This window comes from Pleurodeles waltl, chromosome 11, assembly GCF_031143425.1.
Source record: "Pleurodeles waltl isolate 20211129_DDA chromosome 11, aPleWal1.hap1.20221129, whole genome shotgun sequence".
In the NCBI taxonomy this organism is placed as follows: domain Eukaryota; kingdom Metazoa; phylum Chordata; class Amphibia; order Caudata; family Salamandridae; genus Pleurodeles; species Pleurodeles waltl.
In genome coordinates, this window is record NC_090450.1 from 898,287,666 (window position 1) to 898,313,493 (window position 25,828).

Here is a 25,828-nt window from a genome sequence, read left to right on the forward strand (position 1 = left end):
TATATTGTTATGTCCCAAGCTCTGTTGAGATTGTTGTTCTTTTGCTCTGGTTTAAACATGGAAATACTGGCCATGGAGGTAAAATACTAACCAGATGCAACCTCAGAGGCCTGGCCTCCCACCCTTGGGCCTTCAAACCATAGACCAGCTAAGTGAGGCCCAAGGAAATGGGCTGGTTAGTCAGCCAGGCTTGCAGCATTATTTAATTGCATTTGAACGAGTGCTTTCTAGGTGTTCTGCAATACTGGGAGAAATCATCACGAGCAAGGGAAAGGAGTTGTATCTCAAAACTGTTAATTGAGTCTTCATCATGCTAATTATCAAAAGGAAGAGCACTCTGGAACCATGTAACAGTATTAATAATTAGCATCCGAACATTTAAAAGCTTCAGAGAGCATTAATAGGGACTTTGTAGCTGTGTGTCATTGCACATGACTTTAAACCCTTTTAGCCTCAATATGATTTTATTCTGGTAGTTTCTGTGGTTTAATAGTGCCTTAGGTGATTTCTTTGATAGAAGTCTAGCTATTTTCAACAGTTGTATTTGTTTTCATATATTTCTTGCCTATATCTTATCTTGTTCTCGGTTTCTGAGGAACCACCTACCTGAGTAGCCCCTCTTAAAGGCATTATAGAAGCTGCAGCACACCTCACTAAGGAATGAAGAAATGTGATGACATAATTTCACCTTGATGGAACTACACAGGTTTCCCTTGCCAACCCGCACCACATTGTAACACAACTGCATTATCCAAAGTGCCATCACAATGCATTAACATTTCACAAACCTGCTACCTTTCCCATCACTCCTTGACTTTATGCTTGTCATTGACCCTGTAAAGTGCTCTGCTGCCTTTTGGCTAGGTTTGCACTGTAGAAGTACCACATATACACGATTGACACCACAGCATACTTAGATGACAATCTTTTCATTACCAATGGGTCTCCACACACCCTCAGCACGGATATCTTCAGACAGAAAAATAAGTGCTAAAAGAAAATAAACAAGCAAAAGGCATTTCCCATCTATGCACCTAGGATTTGGACGGCCATCCCCATATCCAACCAGACAGCCTGAACCCAGCTTCAATTTAGCAAACAGTTAATACCCAACACTTAAAAAAAAAAAAAACACATCATGCTATAGTTACAGTTGACAAACCATCTACTCCTCCTATCACATGTTGACTGCGTCTTTGGCTTTGATCCTGTTCAGTATTTCACAGCCTTTTGACTAGGTTTGCACTATATGAATACTCCATACATACATGCATAATGCAGTATGCAAAAACATTGTTAACATACGATTAAAGATATGAGTTTTGGAGATACGTTGGCCAAACATTTCCATCCATTGTGACTATTATAATGTATTTTCTCTTAATAGAAATTTAAAAAATGCCCCCATTTTAGTGAAGTTAACGTTTTTTTATTGTTTTACTGATATCTGCACCAATAAATGTGCTTATTGTGAAAGAGCTTTAACAATAGGAATTTGATGGCCCTTCCTGTGAAGTCCTTTCCTGTGATTTCATGTTGTATGCAAATTAGTGGGGCCTCACACATGCCCTTTGCACCCAGGGCCTCAAAAATCCTAGAACTGATTCACCCTAAAATGCTGTAATTTCTTGTCAGGGGTAGTAAGCGCTGAAAACAGTGAATTCTAGAAAGGAAGCCCGCTACTGGAACTCAGTGTCTCAGATGCCTTGGCACCATCAGGTAACTTTTTGTATGTGTTAAGTGCAGAGACAAGTACCCACACCATCCCTCATATAGGAGCCTGATACAACTATTTTACACCTCTGGACTTCTCTCCGCGAGGGTCGTAGCCCACACTGGTACCCTAACACGGTGTCTCTATCAGGAGGACGGTAATCACCATGTGTTTTATTCCTGCAGATTCAATTTCTATTATTAACTATTGAATGCCATTAAAATAAGATGACGCAAAAAATGATGCAAAAAACGCAATAGTGTACTGCAAACTCTCCTTTTTGTGGCACAAAATGTCCTCTTCCGTGCTGCAATACCCTGGATAGGTCTAATAGGGGACCGGTCCTTACAAACGAAAGAGAGAGCGAGGGAGGAGCAGGGTTATAAGTGTGTTCGCATATTTATGCGCGCTTGAACAAACCCAGTAAAATCTGAAAGGCATATTTGGATTACAAATATGCTAATCTTAAAGCTCACACCTAACTACTGCTTCAGATGAAAAGAAGAAAAGATGGCGACTGCTTTTCCTGCAAGCTTTGATGTTCACAGTGTTATAACTAATTGAAGTGTCAAGGAATGATTTCGTATCCCTGGCAGGGTTGCTTAAACCAGCAGTATCCAAGACAGCTAGCAAAATCACTAAATCTAAAGTAATTAACTGAAATAGCTGTTTGGAAACGGTCGGCCCTTTAGTATTAAGGATTAATTCTATTTATATGTTAACCCCTTGGCACGGGACAAATCACTGCAGGGGGTAGGTATAGCGCACTGTTAAGAAAAAGTGAGCCCTGCATTTTAAATTATAAAATAACGAGGAACCGGAAGCACTATTTGTTTTATACTGGTTGGAAAAAAGTGCTATACAAAGTTTGAGAAATAAGCGTATCTACTGCAAGTAAATCAGAATAAGCATTGGCAAAGCCAGCAGGTTTCTTCTTTTTTGCTAACTGCCTTAAAAATATTTGAAAAGTGTTATAATAATGTTTGTTTTATATTTTGTAAAACAAACATTATTGTAACATTTTTCTAATACTTTTAAGCTGGTTAGAAAAAAGGACAATGGCGACACCTACTGGCTGTGGCTTAAAAGACAGAAGACAGAAACGGCATGCAAGACTAAACAGAATACGGGGCGCGAAGACAAAAGAGCGAAGACAGAAGACGGGACCGAAGACAGAAGAAGGCATGCAGTAAAGAGGAAAGAAGACACAATACGGCATGCGGTAAAGAAGAAAGAAGACACCGAAGACAGAAGATGGAATGCGGTAAAGAAGAAAGAAGATACCAAAGACATAAAACGGCATGCAGAAAGAAAAAAAAAAAGAAGACGGACGGCAACAGCAGGTGAAGACAGAAGAAGGCATGCAGTAAAGAAGAAAGACAGAAGACAGTATGCAGTAAAGAAAAAAGGAGACACCAAAGACAGAAGGCAGCATGCAAAAAGAAAAAAAGAAGACGGACGGCAATGGCAGAGAAGACAGAAGAAGGCATGCAGTAAAGAAGAAAGGAGACAGTGAAGAAAGAAGACAGCATGCGGTAAAGAAGAAAGGAGACATCAAAAACAGAAGACGGCATACAGAAAGAAAAAAAGAAGAGGCACAGCAACAAAGAAAGAAGACAGAAGAAATAAGACATTGAAGAAAGAAGACATCAGAGAAGAAATAAGATGGCGTGCACAAATCAAAAAGAAGTCCATTCAGTGTCGCAGCCAGCAGGAAGGACACTGGCCAGTGTCCAATAGGAAGTGACGAGAAGGAGTACTAGGTCCACAGGCATTTCGACAGCAAGATCGGCGAAGAAGATGAAGACAACTACAGGAAGTGATGTGCAGATGATGTGTTGGCCAATCCAGAGCACATATATCAGAGAGACGGTGGAGTAAACCAATGGTAAGTTCAGGTAAGGAAGGGGTTGGCTCCAAACCCATTTTAAGTTTTTTTAATAACAAAAGATTTTGCAAGCATGCACACAAGTGCACATGCAGGCAAAACCTAAAAATGAATAAAATGAACAGAACATGATTTAATTAACAAAAAGCCCCATACCTGTGTTGCAGACCTCGGAACAGGACCGGTTCCAGGAATTTTCAACTGGATGACCGGTTCCAGGAATTTTCAACTGAATGGGCCCAGTGTACGTTCGGGTGGGCTAATGTGGGCCCAATTTTTGTCAGCTCTGGAAGTAGCCTAAATGCCCTAGATTTACATCATTTCGCGCGTTGTTTGGCGAAAGGAGGGGCAGGAGCCCTTTAAAAGGACGGTCGCGCTCCCGCCTCGTGTGACGCGCGCGGGCGGCGCCCGGGCGAAGCCCCAGCCAAGGGCGGGCCCGTCCTTCGTCCATCATCGCCAGTAAGAGACTGGGCTGGGCCCCCTCCCTTTCATTTTTGCTATCGGAGGGGCTTGATTTGTGGAGAGCTGCTGAATCAAGGGAGGCGGAGAGGAGTCCTCGCCATCTGTGCCTTAAGTATTTAAATCTATTTTAACTTAGTCCGCCCCTTGTAACCTGCTGACTTATACACATACAAGGCGACAGCAAGGACCATTGTGCTATAACCCCAGGGGCTTTGGTGACTTTTGTGGTAGGAGGTCGTGGCTGGACAATTTCCCCAAGACAGAGGATAGAGCTCGAGTATAACTTGGCCTCACTCCTCCCTAGTTTGGGGCACTGAAACCAACACATCTATTAAAGAAATACACGGCGTTTCTTTCTCTGATAAAGGATTAGCTTGCCCTAATGGGAAAACGCAAAGGAGACAGTGGGGGAAGGGATCCCACTCAGGAGGTTCCCCCACCCAGGTTGATAACAAGCTACTTAACCTCAGTAATGGGCGCCATCGAGTCGGAGATAGGGAGAGTAGAGGCCACTTTAGAGTCGTCTCTTGAGAAAGTAGGAAAGGGTGGGGGGGAGGGAAGGACTATGCCTGTAACATCTTCATTAGGCAAGATAAAGACAGGAAACCCATGTGTACCAATGGAAATTGATCTAATTACTCCTACAACTCCAGAGAGTCCACCCCCCAAAAAAAGTAGGCAAGTAATTCCCCCCCATACTGCAGTAACTCCCACAGATTCAGCTGGATCTCCTACAGACAATCATGCGTTTGGAAAGTCTCTAGTAGGAACAGAGAAGAAAAAGAGGAAATGTCTATCTAACCCCTTAAAAAAACAAATTATAGGGAAACAGCCAAAAGATAGGAAAAATCCGGGTCCACTTAATACTTGTTTTTCTCAGATTGAAGACCAACTCAGAGATATAAAAAAGCTATGTTCATCGGTTCTGGACAGAGTGGCTATCCTTGAGCAGAAGGTTGAGCTTATAACAAATATAAACCCTATACCATCGAGGGCAGAACTTCAGAAGAATCATTTAGCCCCTGGATGCCTACCAGCCCCGGCCATTAATCAGCACCAAAACTAAAGACTGATTCCTGCTCAGAACCTAACCCTAAAACCCCTGAATTCAGAAGTACTCCAAGATTCTACAAATCCACAGTCTCAGTGGGGCATAACCAAGCCAGAAGGCTTAGTGGGTCAGGAGATTATAAGAACTCAAACAGCCTGCCCGAGGATCCCGCTGGTATGTGCTCCCTATATTTTAATCTTGGAAAATGTCCCTATATTAGAAAATACTCACCACGAGTCCCACGTATCACTGCTAAATAAAGTGACACATTCCGAGAGGGCGGGTAGATTTCTATAGGGACATTTTAACTTTAAGAAGGGTCCCTTGGGTTGGTTCATCCCCTAAAGCATCACCTGGGGACTGCATCATCATAAACTTTAGGAGCCCCTGGATCGTCAATGCTTTGTATTACCATCTTTCGACTACGAGACCATCTGTAGGGCCTATAAGAGTACAACGTCTGTTCAAGTTTACTCCCCCGACTTTTAATCCATGCTATCTTGATTCAACTCACCCTGGGAATCAGAATTTTAGCAACCCTTGCCCCTCTAACTCCCCTGATACTGTCCTGGCATTGTCTAACAGATATGAGCCTCTGGCCTCACTGGAGCAGCTAGATTGCCCTTCAGTAACTGGGCCTTTACTGCAAGACCCCTTGGAGACAAATATATTGCCACAGTCCCTCTCGCAGTTTAAGGGAGCTTGCAATATACATGACACACAGGGTATGACAGCCCTAGGGATTATTTCCTGGAATGTTGCAGGCTTAAAATAAAAAATTGGAAACCCTGACTGGATAAAATTAGTGACGGAAAATCTTTTTATCTGCTGCCAGGCCTGGCTCATAGAATCCCCGTATATTAATGGCTACACTACATATAGTGTCCCTGCAACTAAGGCCTCCACAGGCAGAGCTAAGGGTGGCCTGGCTACTTTTCTATCTGTAAAGGCCGGAGGGATGGAAGCACGTGTTGTGGGAACATCTCCCTTTTTTTTGGCTTTATCTCTGAAGTTAGCAGAGCCATTTGACATACTACTGATCAACTATTATAATAACACCTCTGACAATTCCGACACAAGTGTGGTTGGTAGCTTGGAGGCGTTAATACAAAAGGCAACAACGATTAGTAGAAAGGACCTAAGAATAATCTGGGTCGGCGATTTTAATATCCACTTGTGTAAGCCAGCGTTCTTGGACTGCTGTGGACTCTTGGATGAAAATGATAACTCCACTCAACATTTTAAACATTCTCCATATGGGAACGCTCTCAACTCTCTGATAACAGCTAACTCTCTACTTTTCCCTATACCAGCTGTTAGAGGGGTACCAGCATTTATAAGGGGAGACACTCATACTACAATTGATTATATTATCTACTCTAGAGATTTATCCTCTATTGCAGGGCAACTTAGGGTGACCCCGACCTGTATTAGTGACCATAACCCCCTATCTATTGTAATTAATTTGGACTTGACGAGCGACTCAAGAAGAGGGAAGCAACACCCTGTTATGAAGTTCTCAACCCAAAAATGACTCACAATTAAATGGGGAAAGATAGACAGCAACAGTTTTTTAAAAGACCTATTGTTGAATAAACGGTCAGACGTTAAGACATCCCTGGATGAAGATAGGGCCCCCCATGAAATTGTCCGTGCATTTTCCTCTTTGACAAAGTATATGGTGGAGAAATTACAGCCCCTTGGCACTAATAAAGTTTATGTCCCAAGATGGTTTAACCACACATGTACCACATCCTTAAGCAAGCTAAAGAAAATAATGAGTGCATCTCCCGAAGATCGACAAGCAATTAAAATTGCTCGGAAAAATTATAAGGAAGCACTTGCCAAGAGGAAAGCCGAACTAAGTGAGTCTGCGTGGGGGGAACTGATGGAAGCAAGTAAAACTAAAGATACAACTGCATTTTGGCGTGTGGTTAACTCTTCACTGCTGAATGATAAATATGAGATGTCCATGGATACTGTCATTCCAGCCAAAACTTGGGTGGATTATTTCAAAACAACTTTTGCTATAGAGACAAATGTTCAATTAGAAAAGTCAAACTGTCTGAAGTTGACAGGAAACGACCAGTCAAGCCTGGCCTTTAGCAATATTATAAGCGTGGATGATGTTAAACAAGCCATTCAAGACTGCCCTTCTGAGAAAGCTCCTGGCCCAGACAGAATCCCTTCTGATTTATATAAAGCGCTTCCAGATTTCTGGGGGCCACTGCTTACCAATGTCCTGAGATCGGCTGTTATAGGCCCTTTAGTAGATACCTGGAAAGAGGCGATCATCGTCCTGATTTTCAAGAAGGGAGACAGGGCAGATCCTTTGTGCTATCGCACAATTTCTTTATTGGACAGCTCAGTTAAAATTCTAGGTCGAGTGATCTTAAATAAGTTAGAAAATTGGGCGATTGAATCTCACTCCCTTTCAGAAATACAATTTGGCTTTCGGCCAGGTGTGGGCACAGTAGAACAAACTCTTAACTTGACCCTCATAGTCCAGAAATATACCAAAGTTAAAAGGGGGTGTATACATTTAGCATTTATGGATCTGTCCTGTGCCTTTGATACAGTTAACAGGGAGAAACTGTGGATGGTAATGCTGGATATGGGCGTGGATTAAGATATAGTCATCTTACTTAGCAAACTTCACGCCTGTACAGAGGCTCGGGTCCGCTATTCCCAGGAGGGAGGTTTGACAGAGAAATTTCCCTCACTAAAGGGGGTCAGACAGGGCTGTGTCCTGGCCCCTTTTCTTTTTCCTTTGTATATAAATGGGCTAGAGAAATTTCTTTGTGAATCGGGGAAGGATTCCCCAGTCATCAATAATTCCCCAATTCCTGTACTCTTGTATGCGGACGATGCTGTACTCATATCAAGGACTTCAAATGGCCTCCAGATTTTATTAAATGCTTTTAATACTTTTATGGGGAACCTTGGTCTTAAACTTAACAGAACTAAGTCATTTGTGATGAAGACCGGACCCAAATGAGCAAAAACGAAAACATTTGCTCTAGATGGGCATGAGATACTCAAGGTCCCACATTTCACGTATCTGGGGGTCCCCATTGATGTAGATTTTAATTGGAATTTTTTTGTTAAAATACGCTCAATACAATTCCAAAAAGCCAAAGAAGCAGTTTTTAGGTTTGCCAAAAGACTCCGACATAAACCTGTTAAAGAAATGCTGACTGTTTTCTCCTCCAATTGTCTTTCTATTGCGACATTTGGAGCTGGGGTCTGGGGGTATGCAGAATGTTCAGGACTTCAGATTGTAGAAAATACATTTTTAAGAAGGTTATTAGCAGTCCCCCAATCTACACCAGTAATGTTTTGTCATAAAGAAGTAGGCTTGAGATATATATCTAGCTATATAAAGCTTCAACCTGTATTATTGTGGTTAAAAATCTGGACTAAGCCAGTAGCGTTTTTATGCAGAAAGTTGATACAGGATTGTCTCCTCTTATCACGATCTTTGGATATACCCTGGCTTAGATACGTCTATCTCTCCCTCCTCTCATTAGGACTAGGAGAACTTTTCTTTAAACTGGACACTTTAACTAGACAGGACATTAAAAAGGTTAAAGACATATACTGGCAGAAAAACCAGGTCATGGAGCCAGCCTCGGGTGTAACTAGATCATGGACGAGGCATGAGACACAACAACTCCAACCAAAGCTATATTTGACTACTATTAATCACGAGCGACAAAGGTTTTTACTTACAAGGCTAAGTATAAATACCTTACACTACCTGGTAGCATTTCCAGTATGCGGAACCTGGTTTAAGAACCTTCCTCCTTTTCGCTGTGATGGAAAGACATCTCAGAGTACATTGCACTTTATGCTCTTTTGCACTTTATATGTTGTTCCGAGAAAAAGGTTTTTATGTCCATTATTTTTATCTAAAAGTATTAGAACTAGTCAGCTTGCTTACTCACATTTACATAATTTGGGAAACATGGATATAATTCAGGCTGTGTTAAATTTTATATATGCTGCTCATGGTATTCGGAAAATGTATTAACAACGTTTTTAGTAATTTTATGATTGAGAAATTTGTATGTTGTATTTATTGGATGTCTTTTATGGTCTTTTTGTACCGAATAAAGTAATGAATGATGATGATGAATGATGACATCATATCTTCTTCCAAAAATGTATACGGTGCATGTAGAGAGTTATTTGCCTATACTCATCAACCCCAACAGTTACAATTTATTGAAGGCCACAAGCACCAGGATTCAAACCAGATTGTAATAGTAGTTCAAGCTTAAGGAGGTTCTTGTTACCAGACCCATGCCTCGACATTTCACACAAGGAAGACTAGCTACTTACTCCTTGCGATTTACCCAACATATTTCTTTGCACACTGTAAACTTTGTAACTGTTTATTTTCTAGTCATTCTCTTGTGGTGTACTTTCATTGGTAAAGTTAAAAAAAACAACAACATATTAGGAAAAAAAGAAAGCAGTATTGTTGATAACTAAGAGCAGCTTTCATGCCTGATAAGTGAAAAAACTCCAGTTGCATTCAAACAGGTAACCTTCTGGAGCCATATTACAGAGAGTGCCCCGGTTACAGAAGGGGATGCAGCAGATTGTGAAGCCCCATCTGTAATACTGATAGTGCCAGCACACATGTATATTCAGCGCTATATTCAAAGACCGTTCCCTCATTTGCATGGGCGTGACCCCATGCAAATGAGAGAATCACTGTGCCTCTGAACCCGTCCCATATTAAGGATAAGGGCGCAAAGGCAAACAATCACACAACATGGGAAACAAAAGCAATCATCCAGACAAACAGCATACTCCAACCATGGTTGAGTTTTGTACCAGTCTGAACTGAATGCACCATGAAGTGCATATGCTTCTCTCAGATCAGGTCGTCTCATGTTATGTTGATTTGTAAAAATACACTCTCACCCAAGACGGTACCCTGGTGCTGAGCATGCATGAGACTGGCCAAGCCTGGTGCCTAATGTGACTACTCGAGAAAGCAGGTCTTCAGCTTCTTATGGAATTCAGCTGAGGTGTCTGGAAGGTTTGTGAAAGCAGATCGTATTGTTGAGGTATGTTGGGCCAGAGCCTCTTCAAAGTTTGGATGAGAAGCCTGAAATGTGCTCATTTGTGTATGGGTAGCCAGTGCAGCTCCTTGAGATGAGGTGAGATGTGTGAGTGTGGTGGGAGGTCGAGAGTGACTGTGGCTGCTGAGGTCTGTATGTTCTGCAGCCACCTGATGAGATGCTTATTGATCCCTGCATAGAGGATATTCTTGTAGTCTAGTTTGCTGGTGGCAAGAGTGTGGGTGATGATTTTCTAGGTGTAGACTAGGAGTAATTTGAAAATCTTCCTCAGCAGCTTCAGTACATGCAAGCATAAAGGAATAATGGTGTTGACCTAGTGGCGGCCAGCGGCAAACAAAACTGGTGAGGTGAATATTTAACCCACTAACAGGTACTGGTAGAAAAAAAACAGCAGTGCCCTTAGGCTCCTCGCCAAAACTCACAATCGGGATCCATTCTAAACAGTGTTTATAACAGTCCATGATTGAGAGCTCTGGAGTTGAGGCTGAAGACACTGCAAGTTTCTCATAGTGCCTTTTAGTACGTTAAATTAAAATAAAGAAATAAAGGTTTACTTACCTACTGCTCCTTTTTGTCTTGGCTCTCTGTGGCTCCTCCAGCACAGGCAGCAAGCTTCCAGAGCCTTATCCAATTTCCCTTTAGGACTCCTGGTGCTGGTCTCATGCTGATCAGGCAGCATGAGACCGGCACCAGGATTGGTTGAAGCACCCTCGTCTGGCACTCCTTCAGGCCCTGAAGACCTGTGCATTCTTTCCACCCAGCTCGGAATGTAATGTTTAAAGTGCACATGTCAGGCTGGCCGTCGCAAGACAGCCAGACTAAGTCACATGCGCACTTTAAACTGAAGTGTACTGCCCTCTGTCCCTACCTGCTGTCGGACTGCCCTTTCAGGCTCCGCTGCTGCCAGTAAGAAAAATAAAATGGTAATAAATGTGCTTTATTACCATTATATTTCCCATGTTTCCCTTCACTTTCATCACAGGGGAAATGCTCCCTTTCCAGCTAGGACGCACCGCTGCTGGCTGAGATGTTGAGTTTGCAATCAATGACAATCCAGAGGTTCTTGGTTTGGGTTATTTCGTTGTGCGGTAAGTCCAAATAATTACAGTTAATGCCATCTGTACATCACGCCACATTGCATAACCCATTGTAGTCCTTTATTGAACTGAATTATGATCAGTCCCATTGCGATAAGATGTGGTTAGATAGAGTATCACTATAACCAGGTCCACTGACCTCATGCGGTAGTAGAGGACCAAATTATGCAGCAGAGTTGACTAAATTATGCAGCAAGAAAAGACACATTATGTGGTGTGATGCAGTGTCATTTTGTGATAGCATACCTTGATTTTTTTACACTTGTTAACACTGTCTGGTCCTAGGTTGCACCTCATTTGCACAAGTTTAACATATAAATATAGCAATAAGCAACTAAAATGTGACCAAACAACCTTCACAAAGGGTCTTCAACTGTTAGCAACATGTTGCAGCATTTTCTAGTAATTTATGATCTAGAACCATTTTTAAAAAGCTACAAATTATGCAGCAAATGATAGCTTATGTGGCAAATCCATAACTACGCAGAAAAAACCACAGTCATAAGATTGTTTAATTGTAGTGGCCCTGACAATAACCTGCAAATGTGTATTGTAAATGTAACAAGATAACAGAATATGAAATTCTCACATTTGTAACTCTGCCAAGCTGGTGAGAATAAGTTCAGCCCAAAACAATATCTTGAGATAACACAATTATTTACTTTACCACAGCATCTGGCAGAAAACATACAGACCCGCTTAGTGCTTGATTCACAAAGGTAAACTTACACTTTTATGTAAGTGTACAGTTTTTTGGTATTCATAAAATACAAGTTTAATTTTACGACTGCAGAGACTCCACACTCATGGTGGAGACTCCGCACAAAAAGAGATAGGCCTTTAGTATCTTTTTATGTGCGGAGCTCTTCTCCCCAACTGCGGCATCTCCAGAGTTGTAAAATTACTATTAGTATAAATAAACTCATAGTTTGTGAACAAAAAAATAATAAACTTACACAAAAGTGTATGTTGACCTTTGTCAATCAGGCCCTTTCTCTATTAGGCATTATAATTCGACATGAATTCTTAGGTAATGAGGGCCCATTTATGATTCCCTCGCCCTTGTGGGTGTAAATCCGATGAGACATGCACTGCCACTATCTGAGTAGTATAATGCATGCCCCATCCTACAGTATATTACTGTTTGCATCTTACACAAACTAAAATACATAAACACTTCTCAGAACCTCCACAGAGATCATAATTGAGGGGAAGGAGGCTGCTTACAGACTTGGGCCCGTGTCACTGTACCTGCTGCATCATTGGCAGGTAAACCTCTGTTACCACTCTCCCAACTAGAGATGGGGGACTCACTGAAAGCTTGAGTAGTGCCCACTCTCTGGACTAGATATGAGGGACCCACTGAAAGCTTGAGTAGTGCTAGCACTTGAAGCCTGGCTCTGGCTTCCTGTTGGAATTTCGAGTCCATAACGAGCCGAGTTTTTATGTACCTTCGACCTGCCACCTTCAATCTACCCAGCATAGCGTTACAGCCAGAGGTTTCAACTTTGAAAGTGAACCAGTCAGGTTCGAGTCTTGGCATGGCTCAACATCCTGTGGTTCTGGGTGAATCTCTGGTGCCTAAAATAAATTAATGTGACCTTGTGTAACGTAGCTGGTATTCATGTAAAGCACTTCAATACTGTTAGGCTGAGTTTGCACTACATAAAAACTGCAGAAAGCTGCACAAAAAGGTGAAAATAAAGCATTAACATAAAAGTGAGCTACACGTTAATAGCCATTTAGAGGCTGATTAGCATAAAAAATACCAGATTCTCCACTTAAATTGTGTGACCTTGGACAAATATTTTATTTCACCAAAACTTATTTTCCTTCAGATTTGCGCACGAAAGCACATTCAAAAAATGAATCAGAAAACCAACTTTACAAAAAAACACCTTTGGTTGATTTAATAGAACAATATTTCTCTTTAATAATCTGGGCCACATACATGGTCCACATGACAACTCTCTTGCCTCACTAATGGCACTGTCACCAGTATGAGGACGAGGTCAGAAATGACTCAGTTCATATTTAAAAACTATCACTTTTAATAAGTACTTCTCAGTACAGAACTATAATGTGATATATTAATGTGAAAGCTTCCACATGTTTAAAAATACACTTTTTTACATTTTGAAGAGACTTTATCATATTTTACCTGATGTTTGTAAACATCATACATGCATAGCAAACATTTTCAGGGCTCTTTTCATGCACGGGCTCTAAGAGCCAAGCCAGACTCTCAGTCTAAGAGCCAAGCCAGGTCCTTGGCTTGGCTCTCCCTGTTAATTTGTTGGCTCTTCCCTGCCTACCCTGCCCAAGTGCAGTTTGCTGAGAGAGACCAGCTAGGGCTCCCATCTGGATGTGTTTTTTTTTACCAGGATGGCCAGTATTTTAATGTTGCAGCCAGTACAAAATCAGGGCAAACCAACTTAAGCTGTTTTCGTCAGTAAATACATAAAATACCAATTAAACAAACAGTGTGTTCAAGAGGTTCGTTAATGACCCCAGACTGATAAAGAACAGTGAAAAAACATCACAATGTTCTGACATTCACATGGACGAATCAATTAACAGGTGCCTTACCCATGGCCTCTTCTATGGGGACTGAGTGGGCCAAAGGCCATGTTTAGGTCAGCCTAGACCACCCAGCCCCTCTGCTAGAACCGGGCCTGCCTCGGAATGGGGATAAACGAAAAAATACTTTTCACAGTTCACAAATGTGCACTTATCATATTTGGGGTTATTTGCCCTCCAGAATTTCTCAAAACCCATGCAGGAGGAATTTGCACTCAATTTCTAACTCATTTCAGGCGCAAACTCCTACATAGTTGTAATCGAGCCCTAAGGGGTTATGCATACCCAGAAAGGGGTCTAAAGCGGGAGCAGTCCCTAGTTGGACAGATTTAACACTAGCATCAATTAGGACCTGTAACCTGCTGCACTCGTTTAGCATACGCATTTAGCACCAGTTTTTAACTGGTGGTAATTGTAAATGCAAGATGCTGAAAAACCAGAAATTACAGCAAAAGTGTGCAAAAAATCCTTCCATATTGGGTGCAAAAATACCAACAGCCAATATAAAAGTAATTTGCGCCAACATGTTTTTTGACACTTTCTACAGTGGAGTATTTTTTAATACCTCCATGACGGGAGTGTGGCGTCTAGCTTGGTACCACTGCGTGAAGTGGTTTTGGCTGTTTTTTTGTTTTTTTTTAACAAGCTCTACAGGGGCATATCTACCATTGGTACAACCGGTGCAGTTCCCTTCCTCCAGCCAGGTTCAGTGGCATCCCTTCTACGCCACAGCTCCGTGAAATAAATTCACGTTGCCAATATATATAGTGGGGAGTCGTCAGTAGCACCTTCAACCAGACTCCTTCCATGAGCTCTCCCTAGTTTCTATCCAGCTCTGGCCACGTGTGTGCTTCTCAACTCTGAACCTTTCGTCATCCCGTGGTTTAACTATTTGTTCCATCTTCAAAGTATTACCATTCACTTGCTAACCCATTACTTCATGGCTCTCCAGGACTGGCTTCTGTAATGGAGTCTATTGGGGCCTCCCAGCCAAAACAAAGAGGGGATCTGTTAGACGTTTCATCCTTGCCGTGGTCTCCCTTAACTTTTTGTCTCTGTTCCTCAGGTTGTTGATGTGTGCTGGACTCTGATTTTGCTGTTTTTGTTACTCTGGGCACTTTACCACTGCTAACCAGTGCTAAAGTGCAAGTGCTCCTTTACAAAATGTGTATGTAATTGGCTTATCCATGATTGGCATATTTGATTTACAAGTAAGTCCCTAGTAAAGTGCACTGGAGGTACCAGGGCCTGTAAATCAAATGCTGTTAGTGGGCCTGCAGCACTGGTTGTGCCAACCACATAAGTAGCTCTGTAATCATGTCTCAGACCTGCCATTGCCGTGTCTGTGTGTGCAGTTTTACCTGTAAATGTATACTTAACAGGCCTAAACCTTCCCTTTTCTTACATTTAAGGCACCCCTAAGGTAGGCCCTAAGTAGCCCCAAGGGGGCAGGGAGGAGTGGTCACTCACACCTGAAAGGGCTGTGCCTGCCCTCACAAAATGCAGTCTCCAACCCCCTGGTGAGTGTCTGGGGCCTGGCCTGGGCAAGGCAGGATTTCACATTCACAAGAGACTTTGCTTTGAAGTAGGCCTACTTCAAAGGAGAAATTGGGAATAAGAAGGGAACCCAAAACCACAGACTTTAGAACACTTCTGGAAACAAGAGGAACCTCTGCCTGGAGAAGAGCTGAAGAGCTGAGGACAAAGAGCTGCCCTGCCTGTGTCTGTGCTTTGTGGAGCTATCCTGCAGTTGCTGCTTCTGCCAGAGTAAGAGGGCAAAGGCTGGACTTTGTGTGCCTTCCATCTTGTGAGGAAATCTCCAAGGGCTTGATTCAGAGCTTGCCTCCCGTTGTCTGAAGTCTCAGGGACAGCAAAGACTTCTCTCGGCCAGCACCTGGAGTCTCTAGAGAGACTCCTGCGCTGACAAGTGGTGCCCTATCCAGTCCCTGGGCCCTTGAAAGGAAAGCTGGTGGAAATTCAAGGAAATCGACTTCGGACCGACGCCGCTGCTGAATCCAATGACGCCTCCTGCACCCGACTCCATGATCTTCGCTGGAACGAGACGACCTTCACATGCCTGACATCGCTGCAGCCCCGCTGAAGTCCGCGACTCCGTGGAAGTCGCGCACCACGTCGTGACTGAAGCCGCTCGAAGTGCGCAGATTCAACGTTTCGCACAGATGCCGCAATTCCCGACTTTGCGCATTGACTTGTTTTCATTTCTTCAACAAGGTATTGTACCTGTCGTTTTGTAGTGTTTTCATTAAGTTACTGTGTGTTGGTACAAATCCTTTTCACCTAACACTCTGAAGTCAAGCCTAATGCTCTGCCAAGCTACTAAGGGGATAAGCAGGGTTTAGCTGAGGGTGATTTTATTTTACCCTGACTAGAGTGAGGGTCCTTGCTTGAACAGGGGGTAACCTGGCTGTCAACCAAACACCCCATTTCTAACAGGATCCCACACACACACAAAACAATGCACTGCTAGCCCTTGTGCATGGTCTATGGAGAACTGAGCATATCACAATAACAAGGTATGTACGTTTGTGGTACTTGTATTTTGTAAACCCATCTAAAAGTCAGCAGCGTGCTTGTAAGAGGGGTCAGAAAATGGAGGGACACAATAGTATCTTTAAAGAATTATTTATTAAAATATGGTGATATCAGTCTCTTATACTGTTGTCTTTGGTGGCCCTCTAGTCTTTTCTTCTCTCTGCTTTCTTTGTGGGACTTCACGCGTTTCCTCTTTATCTCTTTCTTTTTCCTAGGGTCAACTCAGGAGGAGCATGCAAAGGAAAGAAGAACACAGGCAGTGGGTAAGTATATTCTTCCTTATTCTCTCTCTTTCCCCTCTCTAGTTCCTTCTTCTATTTTCCCTCTGTTGCTTTTCTGGGCAGGATTTTCCCTAGTCCTCGCTCTCTGTCCCTCTTCTCTGCTGTTGATCTCTCCTTATTGTTTCTTGCCGCCACCCTCTCAACTTTTGATCGGTTTTCCTTTCTTCCTTTTCTTTTTTCTCTCTCTCTCTTCTTCTCTGGTTACAGTTTTTCTTTCTTGTCTGTCTTTCACTGGCTTTGCTGCATTTTCTATCTCTTGATCTTTTCCTTTGTTATCTGACAAAAATAAATTGTTACAACTATTGTCTCGTGTTCTTTCCCTGTTCCTGTTGTTTTTATGTTAACTAAATGCTTTTCTGAACAAAATGGGTAATTCGAGGCCCCAGTTATAGTTTGTAAGGAAGAGAATAAAAACAAAAAGAATCAATATGTTTCCTGCAGCTGAGGCCGGGATCTGGTACTTTGTTATTTGGGCAACAAAAAAAAGGGTTGTTTAGGTTTAACTAAAAGAAAACTGCACTTGAGCTGCCAATGTAAAGAAACAATAACCCTAGAATCACTAATCCCCAACAAACATAATCTCTATTAAAAACAACCTGTTCCCGTCTTCCTACCTTCCCTCCCGTCCCATACCTGGTGTGGCCACGCTCTCCAGAGCGTGGCCGGTTTCAGCGCGTTGCACCCTCCTGGTTCCCGGCTCCGAGGCGCAGCAGTTGGCTAGGTTCGTCCTCCTTGGTGACGCCGTCGTCGGGTTCCCAGACTCGTCCTCCTCCGATGGTTGCTGCCTCTCCTCAGTTGTGTGGGCCCTTAAAAAGCCCCACTAAAGCATCTCCGTCCGTCATGCCGGGAGATGCACAAAGCACTTCTGGGTTGGGAAAGCTGTCCCCGGAAGTCCTCCTGGGGCCTGCCTGACCCAAGACCGTACCCCCAGGGCACCTAGGGGCATCTTCCTGCGAGGACGCCCCGTCACAGTGCTGAACAGGGCCAGAGACAAACATAAAGCCAGTGATTTATAGGAGAGGTAGCTGGGCAGTCAGAGCAGAAGCATTCTTTAAAGAGGTACATTCCTAAATTGGAACAAAGTTGGGGCAGTCCTGATGGATATGGAAATGCTGTTCCAGATCCTGGGTGCATAGATGGAAAAAGATTGTTGCCTTGGTCATCAGTAAAGCAGAGGGACTTGCTCAAAGACCTCTATTTCATACATAAAGACATGCACTTGAATGCTGCATGAATCTGATACATGCTTCCCAACCACATAACCAGACATCTAACTTCAGTCTTATAAAGCCACCCCTTGGTCCGTCAGTATAGCTATATAGAGTTTGGGGACAGCAGGAGGTGATACTGGCACTCAAAAAGCTCTATATTTTGAATTTCCTTATCTATAACACTTGGAAAGGGCTGTTGAGGTGATCTAATAGTTCTCATCTTTAGGAAGGGAGACAAAGGGTCCCCAAAATGCTACAGGCATCCCTTAGTGAAAATACAGTGAAAATCACAGGGAGCGTTATTATTAATTTTCTTCAGTCAGGGACAACATTCAGTTGCCATACCAATATGGATTTCATCCTAGCCTTAGTACAGTGAAGCAGTGTCTGAATTTGCATCTGATCGTGAGAAAATATACCATCGTCGGGCACTGCCCACTGTACCTGTCCTTTATGTATCTATTCTCCACCTCTGACTGAACAGGGCCAGGCTTTGGCTGATCCTTCTCAACCAGGGGGTTGAAATCTTTTGGGTTAATTTCTTACATTCTCTTCATGAGAATTTAGCGGCCTGAGTGCATTACGGCTGTGACTGAAAACTCTGATCAATTCCCCCTGGCCAGTGGGATGCTACAGGATTCCGTGCATTACCTTTGCTCTGTATTTTATCATTGAATTATTCACATTCCTGTCCTTATCTACCAAGGGTGCTACGAAAATTGGCAATTCATTTGTCCCAGCATGATTCTATGCTGATGATGCTGTTTTAATGGCTCGAACACCCTGCGCTTCATGTACCTGGGCAGATTCCTTTGCCTCCTTCATGGGTAAACTGGATATGACTACGCATTTTGGGAAGTCACGTGTAATGGCTTGTGGGCCAGGTAGGAGACACTTGACATCCTTAAAACTACAAGATCCCTCTATGAGCTCCATGCAGAAGTTCTGCTATCTGGACGTTACATTTAATCCCTTCAATTATTGGCAACCCCATGTAAACTCAGCCCGTATAAATCCAGGAAGGGCGATGGGCTCCATTTTTAACATTGGAATGAAAGCAGAGAGACCACCACGCTATACATAAACATCTTTAATTTGAAGTGTGTTCCAACTGCTATGTATGGAGCGGGGGTCTGAGGGTATTAGAACACTTCTTCTTCACAAATGGAAGAAAATCGGTTTTGTAGAGGTATTTTGAATCTACCCCAAACCTGCCCAGAATATATTTTGCACTCTGAACTTAACCTTGTTTGTATTCCAGTCATTATAAAACTGGCCCCTCTCCTACTCTGGGTGAGTGTTTTGTCCAACCCAGAAGCAACTTTTAACACAGAGGTTATTCGTGATTGCCTTAGTCTCAAAATGGGGCCTTCCATCCCCTTAGTAAAGCTCTTAGGGACACTGGTTTCCATGAAATGTTTTTCACTCCCGAGACACTTAGTAAACATTTTATTTTGCATCAGAAAAGGGTAAATACCAATGAAAGCTATCCTCTACAGGGATGATAAATAATCTGGAAGATCAGCATAATCTATCAGAAAGATCTTTTCAGAAGAGAAGCAATTTGCTCTTCACTCAATCAATCAATCAACCAATCAATCAAAGCATTTGGAAACGCACTATTCACCCCTGAGGGTCTCAAGGGGCTGACAATGGATGGCTACCACAGACTCCTTCCATAAACTACTCCCAAGGCATTCTTCTCCCATGAGGTTCAGAAGTTTTAACAGCTCTCGTTTTTTGTTTAAGAGAAGTGATAAACTTGTCCACCATCTGTTTTATTCTGTCCAGCCTCTTCTGAGGCAGGTAACCGAGAGGTTGGATGAGGTCCTATATTATGCCTATGACACATTTCTTCACCGTTAAAGATAAGCTCAGTTTCTGAAAAAGTGTGACCATCATAAAAAGGTTGTCAAACACAAACTCTAGCATGGATGCTGTCAACAGTCAGTTGCCCAGAAAGATCCAGGTGCAGATTGAAGAGGTGGTTTGTCCGACAGGCCCAGAATACTGTGGGCGTCCTTGAGTGTTTTAAGTTGGTAGAGCTGACCCTTCCCCCAAGCCTGAAGAGATTCCCCTAGCTGACAGTCACCTCCTTGGTGCAAAGGAACTTTGTGATTGGTGTAAATTCCATATAGCGCTGAAGCATGAGGAGTGAAATATCTTGGAAAGGTCCTGTGGTGTGGCTATGATAGTGAATAGGATGTTTGGTTCTGGCTTTCCACAGAATGTCTTCCTTGATTTGGAAGCCGTGCACACAAGCTTGGACATTCATCGGTTTGGAGTTTGGACCCATGGGACGGCTGACCCAAGGTACTCGATCCAACTGTAAATCAGTGTTCTCCCATTCTAGGGTAGAGCAGAATAGCACCTGGGTGTATTCACAAATGTCCAATCCCTCTGCACCTGTAGGAACCCCCCTTGAGGTGGATGTTGTTGCATCGAGACCTATTTTCGAGGTCCTCTTCTTGGGCTCTGAGGATGCTGTGTTGGTCATGAAGGCAGATGATCTCTTGGTGAAGCACCTGCACTTTCTTGCCTCTTGTGGTTTCATTATCCTCGAGGTTGGAGACCTGTTCTCCAACAGAGGACAGTTCTTCTCCTAGATTTTACATATTCTGAGAGAGGCTAAGAACGCCCGGGTCACCGGGCCCTGGTCGCACTCGGGGGCCTCCTCTGGGTCAAGCTGTATATGGGACTGCGAGGGAGAGGCTGAATCTTTGGAGTTCAGGTGGAATGGGTAAACATCTCCCTCATGGATTGGTCTGTCTTATGCTTGGCTGTGGGGGTCAAGGTGTGGGACGGAGTTCTTTATGCCCTAGAAGTTGGTGGTTGAAAGGGCCCGTCCTCGGGGGGGTTAGAGGGCAGCAGATGATAACTGTTAGCACTGTCATAGTGCAAGTCAGGAGCTGTCCATGGGGTAGCACGGATTTCAAGAGCTCCGAGTTAGACAATAGCTCATCAGAGGGCCATTAATGGTGGCAAAGATAAGCTGGTCAGACTTTGTGCAAGCCCTGCAAAACAAGGCCCAAATCCTCGGTCTTTCACTCCCACCTTCACCGTTCTATGCGCTGTGTGTGACTGAATAGCTTATGGCCTAGTGGTTGATGGCTGGAGGAGCCCGTTTTCAGGGCTCTCTCTGCAGATAAGCACAATGAAGCAGTGCTAGCGTGGCGCGGGGCAGCAAGGAGTTCAAGCGCTCTAAATGTGGCCAGTAGCTCAGCAGAGGGCCTTAGCTGCGGTAGGGTGAAGCAGATGTGTTTTTGTGCGGGCACCGCAAAGCACTCAGGTTTATTCAGGGTGTGGGCCTCCGCCAGCAAAGGTCCTGTGACGATGTGCTCTCACCAAATTGTTGTTTCTGCTAACTCAGTTTGGGCAGCAGGCACCTCCAGATCTGAATGTGGGCGCTCAAGGCTGCTGCCCCTGAACAATGCACCAATGTTGTTGGCATAGCCTTGGAAGTCCCTCTGCGAGTACTGCCTTCGCCTCCCTGGAAAGACTGATATGATCCAGGCCTTTGCATGTATCTACTGAGGAGCGGGGCCTAGCCTGATGCAGTGACACGGCAAGCTTCCGTGTGGTCGAGCAGTGCGGTGGGAGGCAGCACCCACGAGGCCACCGCTGACGGCTGGACAGAGCCTGGATGTGGCAGCAGAGTCAGAACTTCATCAGAGGGGAGGTGCAGTCCGAGTGAATGTTTGGCACGTCACACCCCCAATCTGTTCAAGGACAGGCAAGAAGGCGTCCTATGGCATGCTGAAGGCGGCGTGTTGCTCCAGGCCAGTGCCACGGTCAAATAAGATGCCGCCACCAAGTTGGGGCCTCTTTTGCTGCTCAGGTGGTGTGTCCGTCCTCAGGGCTGGTGCAGGAGATGTCAGACCTTGGTGAAACACTGGTTGCTCTCACATCTGTGCTTCAAGAGAATTACACTAGAGCACCCAGAACTAACGGAAGAGCCAGTACTGTTCAGCCCACTTTGCATGCCTTTTTTGGAGGCAGTATCATCCTGCAGGAAATCAAGTCAATTCAATTCGATAAACTTTATTTGGCTCACAGATTAAAACCATAAAAGCATGTACATCAAATATTCCAGTTAAAAAATCCATAATTCTACAATCGCTATTTACAAAAGTAAATACATAAAACTGCACACATCTACAAACAATATATTAAAAACTAAGGCAAGTGCTTAAATATTAAAGTTAAAATTATAGATCTACCCACAAAGATTATTTTGCCCACTCAAAGTGCATAGTGCCTCTTGAGCTTACTACTGAGCGAAGAAAGGAACTAACACACTCAAAGGTCTCTGCATCTACAAGTTGCTGAAGATAATGAAAGGCCTAGGTACAGTGCCCGAGTTTTCTAATTAGGTCGAGTATAGCAGCGCGCAAGCGCTGCTTTTCTGACGCTTTGGTATGTATCTGGGCTTTGAACAACACCCACCTCACCCCCAACACTACAACACTCGTTCGTAGGCTTGCTCTTCAAAAATGTCTTTCATGACATTGGCAAATGGTTTACGTTTGTCTCTCCCTGGTGTGGTTTTATTACCGCCTTAGCCATCGCCATCGCCCCTGTAACTTGGCTAATTGCACTTTTGGCGGTATGTTTGACAGCAAGCAAACTTCTTTTTTTTTTTTTGTCTCTCTCATTCGCACTGATGTTGATGGTGGTCATGATGCTGTAAATCGGCTCGCTTATGGGAAACTGTTTTACTTTTCATTTTCAGTTTATGTGGCAAGAAAAGTCCGGTTAGGAATTTACAATGTTAATAACTCTAAATCGTCCAAATGCGAGACTCAATGAATTGCAAATGCTTGGTTTTAGATAGGGAACCAGATACCTCCTGGTGTAGATCTTATAGAAATCACAGAAAAATAGGAAATGCAGTATTGATTAACTCGACTCATCAGAGGGGCAAACCATATTTTCTAAGTACCCAAGCAGGAGGCAGAGCAGGTAATTAATCGTACAAGCTCTAAATCAATAGTGAACGGGTCCAGATTCCTCTTGTAGTCCATAAATAGCTACTGGAGGAAATTTCCTAGGATAAATTCATGTAACTCACTACTGATAGTTTCAGGCGTTCAGTATTCTCCCTCCTTGCTTTGAACTTAGCTAACATCTTGCTATCCACAGCAGCACAAGATGCACTATCAGTAAAAATATGGGGCAGGCCAATCTCACTAAACCGTTTTCTAACATGTGCCAACCACAGGATCATAGAACCCATATCACATGAAAAGTTGTCAGTTATTATATCTCTAGTTAGTGCTGCCTCCTCATTCTTCCAAATGGAAACCCACATTAAAGCAAGTTTCATACATATGTATTCACTTAAATAACACCAAGTTCCATGTAGCAAACATAATGGGAGCTTGAGGGGGGAACAGACAATATTTTTCCAAGAAAACGAATCCCTTCACTCTGCAATGTCTCATAGACTTATAAGCCCCATATGTTGCAATCAGGACACATTGCACAGGATAAATCCGCAGCAACGGGGCAAGTGCCCTCCTCCCCGACAGGCAGGGGAAACTAAGCAGAGAGTCCATAGCTCTTACCAATTTTGCCCTACATGTTGCCACGTCAGGCCAGCAAACCCAAATATGCTCCAGAACTGACATCTGGCGTTTAGTAAAGTGTGCCCCCAAGCAAATCACCTGCCCTTGCATAGGCCAATGATTGTTGTTGCCTTTGAGAAATGTTTACTTGAGACAATGCTTGTTTTAGAAGTCAAGTAGGAATCTGGGCCATGTGTCAACTTGTTGCCTGAGCTTGTGGCATCCTCATGACTCAGACTACAGGTACAGAAGCCTTATGACTCAGACTGGGTGTGGGCAGGTGCAGCAGGTATTTAAAGCCACACCACTCTTGAGGTGATTGCTTGCTGTCAGAGGGCTTCAGATGCAGAGTGGGATTCTCTGTTTCTCCACACTTGTTCCTGGATCATCTATTTCACAGCCCAGCGTCGCAGATGCCGATCCTAGAAAAAAACAGATCAAGAAGATTGGCATCATAAAAGGCGGTCTCTATGCCACCCCCGTATCATTAGCCCCTCCAGAGCATTTTGCAGGGGATCCTGCAAAATTAGAGACATTTTTAAATCAATGCCACCTTCATTTTTTATGCTGACCAGCCTCTTTTCCTGATCACCAATCATTTGCCCTCTTGTATCTGGCTGGGAGGGCTACTTCATGGTGCATTCCTTTAGTAGAGCAGGATGACCTGTTATTGTATGACTATCAGGCCTTTAAAGCAGAAATTAAAAAAACATGATCGACAAGCATACCTTTATAGAATCCGTAGACTCAGAACTGTTTAATCCAAAGCAGGATCTTAGACCTGACAGCCTTAGGGTGGTCACCCCTAACTTTTTGCCTGCCTCCCTTCACTTTTTAGACACTGTTTTTGCTGTTTTTTAGACTCTGCACACTTTAACACTGCTAACCAGTGATGAAGTGCATATGATCTCTCCATTTAAACTTGGTAACATTGGATCATACCCAATTGGACTATTTAATTTACTTATAAGTCCCTAGTAAAGTGCACTATAGGTGCCCAGGCCCTGTAGATTAAATGCTACTAGTAGGCTGCAGCACTGATTGTGCCACCCACTTAAGTAGCCCCTTAACCTTGTCTCCGGCCTGTCATTGCAAGGCCTGTGTGTGCAGTTTCACTGCCAATTTGACTTGTCATTTAAAAGTACTTGCCAAGTCCAAAATTCCCCTTTTTCTACATATTATTCACCCCTAAAGGATGCCGTAGTTAACCCACAGGGCAGGGTGCTGTGTAGGCAAAAGGCAGGACATGTACCTGTGTAGTTTACATGTCCTGGTAGTGTAAAACTCCTAAATTCGTTTTTACACTGCTGTGAGGCCTGCTCCCTTCATAGGCTAACATTGGGGCTGCCCTCATACAGTGTTTCAGTGGTAGCTGCTGAGCTGAAAGGGGTAGGAAGGTTATATTTAGTATGGCCAGAACGGTAATAGAAACTCCTGCTGACTGGCGAAGTTGGATTTAATATTACTATTTTAGAAATGCCACTTTTAGAAAGTGAGCATTTCTCTGCACTTAAATCTTTCTGTGCCTTACAATCCACGTCTGGCTGGGTTTAGTTTACAGCTCCTTGTGCATTCACTCAGACACACCCCGAACACAGGATACTCAGCCTCACTTGCATACATCTGCATCTTCAGTGGATCTTCCTGGGCTGGTAGAGTGGAGGGCCTGACACACATGACAATGGACAGTAGTCTGCCCTCACACAAAGGACTGCCACACCCCCTACTGGGACCCTGGCAGACAGGACTGAACTGAAAGGGGAACTTATGCACTTCTGAGCCACTCTTTGTAGTCTCCCCCACTTCAAAGGCACTTTTGCGTATAAAAACAGGGCTCCTGCCCTACCAAGACAGACACTCCCTGGAGAAGAAACCTGAACCAGAACCTGCATCCTGCCAAGAAGAACTGCCTGGCTGCCCAAAGGACTCACCTGACTGGCTTTCTGTGAAGGACTGCTGCCTTGCTGTTGCCCTGCTGTCTTGCTGCTCTCTTGCTGTGCTGCAGAAGTGCTCTCCAAGGGCTTGGATTGAGCTTGCCTCCTGTTCCATGAAGTCTCAGGACCAGAAAAGAGTTGATCTCTGCAAGAAATTCCGTGTGCGACGAAAAACTACGCACAGCTTGCGAAAAACAGCGCACAGCCTGCACCACAGTGAAAAATCACTGCACGCCGAATCCGGAACGATGCTGCCCGACTCCGCAAGAGGAAGATCGACGCAGCACCTGCGACGCAACCGGAATTTCGACGCACGGCCCACTGAATCGACGCACAGCCGACCCGGAACGACGCAGCCCGACTTCCAGAGAGGAATCGACGCTGCGCCTGCCGT